We start from the raw sequence: 6000 nt of genomic DNA on the forward strand, positions 1-6000 counted from the left end.
TGATTGTGCTTAGGGACATCTGTTTGTGTTTATAAAGAATAATTGTCTGGCTATATCCTGACTTGTGCGTACAGAGGATAAAGACGTATTATCTTCAGCCATCTTCATTTGTGACAAACATAATAAAACATCCACAATAGTAAAAAAAGGAAAAAATGTTCTACAATGTTTTGTAGATAACGGCCTCCAGCCAATGTCACACTGGCATTAAGCAAACTTGTTATGTTCTTTTTAGTTGCCAGCTACCAGGATATTTGAAAATTTTATTCCAAAACCAATCTTGCATCTGGCATTTCAGGTTCCAGCTTGATGAGAATTTAACAGCAGACTTAGAAGAGTTCTCAGATTTTATTGTATATAATTGTATATAAAAACAATGTGTATTGATAAAACATTATTTTTTTAAATCTTTATTTTGTCGAACAGACGTTCTCTTTTTTCATATTGGTCCAGTGGTGTCCAGCATGTGTGGCCATCTGCCTTTGCTGTCAGTATCACAGCACTGGAGTAAATAATGTGTGATGAGACTTTGCCTTTTTCACAAGCTAATCCAGATGCACTAACATCTGTGCAGTATAACTCCTGCAGGTCCTCTTTTTTCAGTATAACCCTATGATGGCCAGAGAACAATCTGGAATTTCTGCTGCATCTCTCATCCCCTGGTACCCTATTTAAGGTATTTAAAATCTGATGAACTAAAGCAATTATTTTCCTTCCTACCTTCTTTAGTTTTAATTAGGGCTGGCACCGATCCGATACTGGCCCAAATTACTAAATCGGATATCAGAAGGAAAAAAACGTGTAATCTGATCCGATACTTTTGCCTAATGTAAATAACACTTAATGTAAATAAGGCCATTCAGAAATTAAAACACACTGATCTACTTAAACTTTTACCATTAAAAAAATCATCTACTACAGCCACAACTAAAAACACTGTTTTACGGCATGTCGTTCAAAGTATCTACAATTGGAAGATGTGGATGTCAATCAAACGCGATGGACCTAGTCCTATGACCTATGGAATTAGAATTGACGCAGTGCTTGGTTGAGATTTTCCGTTAAAGTTCTGTCATGTTTTTAGATTAGTAAAAACCAAAGCGCGCTTATTAAAAAAACCCTGCTGGATTTTGAAGAGAACATCTGTGGCTAAATGGGAAACGGTGAAGTTTGTTTTAATTCATAACACTAATGGATTAAATTTCGTTGAGGTTGTGAGATATGGTAAAATGGTACGACACTGGGGAAAAAGCATCACAAAGGAAGGTGACTGTGTAGAAAAGAGATTTAATTTGCTTTTGAAATTCTAAATAAATAGAGTTTAAAAAGTATGGAAACTTTTTGAAAAACAAATAGTTATTATAATTACTTATTTTGGTTTAAAATAACAGATTCTGATGCTTTTTATTGTGTAAAATGAGCTTTGTTACACAGCTGGACTTTTTTTTTTCTTTAAAAAGGCTTAACCCAGTGCTTATACAAAAACTGCTATCCCAGTTCAGTTGTCAACTTTATCATTTACTATTTTAATTAAGCTATCAGTTCAGTTAACTTATTTTTAGCCTGTATGTAGATGTAACAACTGTTAGACAAAACTGAAAGGCAAGAAGATGTGTAATTTTGTGGTGAGTGCCCAAGGTCTTAACATTTTACTGTTGAAGTCTAAGGTGGCAATACCTGCCCTAGCTCTTGTTAAGATAGCATGTAGTTTGCAGGCCCCTCTGGCTGCAGCAGCTGTGCCCATGTCCTTCAGCTCAAAGCTAATGATGGAGCTGGCTGAGGTGATTATTATCAGCTAGCTGTTCCAGCTCTCAGCATGGGCCGAATGGGACTGACATAGTCAGGCTACATTAATAAAGTGCAAAACTGATAATGACTTTAAGATTGGATAATTAGCCAAAATTTGTTTAATTGGGGCTCTCTCTCTAGCCCTGTGGCGGTTGTTAGTGGTAGTCAGCGCTAGAGCAAAGCTGTTTTATGTGCATGGGGGTATATGTTTGTATGTGTGTGTGTGTGTTAACATCAACTTTATGGTCTAAGTGTTTCAATTGCTCAAAGTTGCTCAAAGACCCTTGTACCCACTTTTCCCTATTTTAAAATGGGTAGATTTAAATGTTTATGTATGTTTTTATCGTCTCAGTGGCAACCCAATTATTTGCCTTTCTAGTAAGCTCTGATTTTATATTTGCTATTCTAGACCAAAGATTAATTTTGATATTGTAGTATTTATTTAGTAATACATTTTCACTACTAACAGCTTTATCTAGGTCAGGGTCACGATCCTGGTATTGGGTCCAGTGCTACAGAGTAGAAGCCAGGAACACAACCTGGACAGGGTGACAATTCATCACAAGGCACAACACACATTTACTCGCTCCCATAGGGCTAATTTACCAATCCAACACCTGCCGTTTTTGTACCATGAAGAAACCCAGTTGGACGGTATTAGTTACATGCCAAATTCCTCACAAACAGTGATCTGAGGTGAGGATTGAATCCAAGTTGTTAGGTCCATCAGCTCTGTCAAATATTTAAATTCTTAGTTCAGTGGTAGCTTGAAACTCAACGTCTATTGGTTCTGGCAGTGGTGTTGAATTTAAAAAGCGTTGAGTTTCAAGGTATTTTTTCCCACAGGATGTATAGGAAACCTGTTAATGCATTCCATGGTTTCATAGAACTGCATGAATTTTAGGCTAATGTAAAATAATGGGGTTGTTTTTAACACTTATACACTGAAAATAACACAAATATAAAATAAAAACACTGAAATACAATTAAAAAACAAAATCAATCAAAAATACAATAAAACCTGCACTTTATCTTTATTTCTTTATTGTTTCCTTATGCTTCTTAATTAGTGGAGAGAACAAATAAGCAGCAATGATTAAGAGTTAAGAATTAAGTTCTTTTAATTTAATTTTTTTAAATAAGCATTTTAAACTTTCTAGAAAAAGCTGATTCTTACAATTTCTCAGAACCCCGACTGTAACACAAGTTTAAAAGTAAAACAGGAGAAAAAATCAGCTAAACACAAATACATGTGGAGCTTTCAGAGTAAATGTGACGGTCATTCCACACAAATGCAGATTCGTCTCATGTTCACATGACGTTTTACCGCACTGCTTAAGCTGAGCGCTGAACAAAGCAGCAGTCGCAGTGAGTTTAAGGGAAACGTTGAGTTTAAGGGTACAAATTTCTCGACAAAGGGCGTTGGGTTTCAAAGATTTTGAGTTTGGGGGCGTTGAGTTACAAGGGATCACTGTACTTAATTTATTTTGACCAGAAATACAACTGCTCTGGAGTCCAACCTAGGAACCACAGGGCAATCCATCACAGGGCACTCACTAATTCACACTCACCTAAAGGCAATTTATCCAATTAATCGAATAACCTTAATGTGTTTAAATTCCACACAGACACAAGGAGAACATTTACAGACTTAATCAAAAGCAATGTTTGAACCTTTTTTATTGGAGTTGTCCAATGCCAACAGTACCTTCTGAAGAATCATGTCACTCCACACTGTAATCATAACATTAATGCCTAATTAAAATACAAAGTAAAATGGTTTAAAAAATACACATTATACATTACATTATTCCCACTGGAGCTGGTGGCGTGGGTGCTGCACAGCATTATGGGTTCTGAGAATCAGTATTTAAATTAATTGGTTCCTGCCAAGCACTTAATAGACAGCAGTATATTCAAACAATTTAATAATCAATGGTATGGAATGCTTTTGCTATAATCCTCACACATTTGTTTCTTTAGTGAAAAATGGCCTGAAAGCTAAATGAATGTAATACTTTCTACCCTCTTGAATATGACGTTCTTTATTTTATTATTTTGTTTGTATTATTTCCCTTAAGAAAGCATTTCAGCAGGTACTTCAGCTACTTTTAAAATGCTTTTTAATCCTTAGGAAAATTACTCTCAAACTAACAAGTTCTCGCCAAACCGACTTCAGACATTGTTAAGAGTCGACTCTAGCCCGTGGCTATAAACAAACCTTTTTTTTTTTTTTTACACTTTATTCATAATTCAGCTATCTTTCTTAAATTATTCAAGCAAAAAGTGGCAGGAAATAATGGAGTTCACTGAGTCTTGCACATAAAACAATTCTACTGGAAATTTGAATGTGCAAGGCTTTTGTACTGGTGGAAGTGGGAGAATATGCTATATACTAACAAACAGTAAATACTTCATTACTGGGCTGAATAGCCGCAGACCAGTCAGGATGCCTATGCTGACCCCTGTCCACCCCCAAAAGCACCAACAATGGGCACATGAGCATTGGAAATGGACCAGGGAGCAATGGAAGAAGGTGGCCTGGTCTGATGAATCACGTTTTTTTTTTACATCACATGGATGGCCGGGTGTGTGTGCGTCGCTTCCCTGGGGAACACATGGCACCAGGATGCACTATGGGAAGAGGGCAAGCCAGCAGAGGCAGTGAGATGCTTTGGGCAATGTTCTGCTGGGAAACCTTGGGTCCTGCCATCCATGTGGATGTTACTTTGACACGTACCACCTACCTAAGCATTGTTGCAGACCATGTGCACCCTTTCATGGAAACGGTATTCCCTGATGTCTGTGCACCCTGCCACAAAGCAAAAATGTTTCAGGAATGGTTTGAGGAGCACAACAACGAGTTTGAGGTGTTGACTTCGCCTCCAAATTACCCAGATCTTAATCCAATGGAGCATCTGTGAGATGTGTTGGACAAACAAGTCCAGTATATACATATATATATATATATACAGTGTATCACAAAAGTGAGTACACCCCTCACATTTCTGCAAATATTTCATTATATCTTTTCATGGGACAACACTATAGAACTAAAACTTGGATATAACTTAGAGTAGTCAGTGTACAACTTGTATAGCAGTGTAGATTTACTGTCTTCTGAAAATAACTCAACACACAGCCATTAATGTCTAAATAGCTGGCAACATAAGTGAGTACACCCCACAGTGAACATGTCCAAATTGTGCCCAAAGTGTCAATATTTTGTGTGACCACCATTATTATCCAGCACTGCCTTAACCCTCCTGGGCATGGAATTCACCAGAGCTGCACAGGTTGCTACTGGAATCCTCTTCCACTCCTCCATGATGACATCACGGAGCTGGTGGATGTTAGACACCTTGAACTCCTCCACCTTCCACTTGAGGATGCGCCACAGGTGCTCAATTGGGTTTAGTCCATCACCTTTACCTTCAGCTTCCTCAGCAAGGCAGTTGTCATCTTGGAGGTTGTGTTTGGGGTCGTTATCCTGTTGGAAAACTGCCATGAGGCCCAGTTTTCGAAGGGAGGGGATCATGCTCTGTTTCAGAATGTCACAGTACATGTTGGAATTCATGTTTCCCTCAATGAACCGCAGCTCCCCAGTGCCAGCAACACTCATGCAGCCCAAGACCATGATGCTACCACCACCATGCTTGACTGTAGGCAAGATACAGTTGTCTTGGTACCTCTCACCAGGGCGCCGCCACACATGCTGGACACCATCTGAGCCAAACAAGTTTATCTTGGTCTCGTCAGACCACAGGGCATTCCAGTAATCCATGTTCTTGGACTGCTTGTCTTCAGCAAACTGTTTGCTGGCTTTCTTGTGCGTCAGCTTCCTTCTGGGATGACGACCATGCAGACCGAGTTGATGCAGTGTGCGGCGTATGGTCTGAGCACTGACAGGCTGACCTCCCACGTCTTCAACCTCTGCAGCAATGCTGGCAGCACTCATGTGTCTATTCTTTAAAGCCAACCCCTGGATATGACGCCGAACACGTGGACTCAACTTCTTTGGTCGACCCTGGCGAAGCCTGTTCCGAGTGGAACCTGTCCTGGAAAACCGCTGTATGACCTTGGCCACCATGCTGTAGCTCAGTTTCAGGGTGTTAGCAATCTTCTTATAGCCCAGGCCATCTTTGTGGAGAGTAACAATTCTATTTCTCACATCCTCAGAGAGTTCTTTGCCATGAGGTGCCATGTTGAATA

Source organism: Trichomycterus rosablanca, chromosome 5, assembly GCF_030014385.1.
Source record: "Trichomycterus rosablanca isolate fTriRos1 chromosome 5, fTriRos1.hap1, whole genome shotgun sequence".
NCBI classification, from domain to species: Eukaryota; Metazoa; Chordata; class Actinopteri; order Siluriformes; family Trichomycteridae; genus Trichomycterus; species Trichomycterus rosablanca.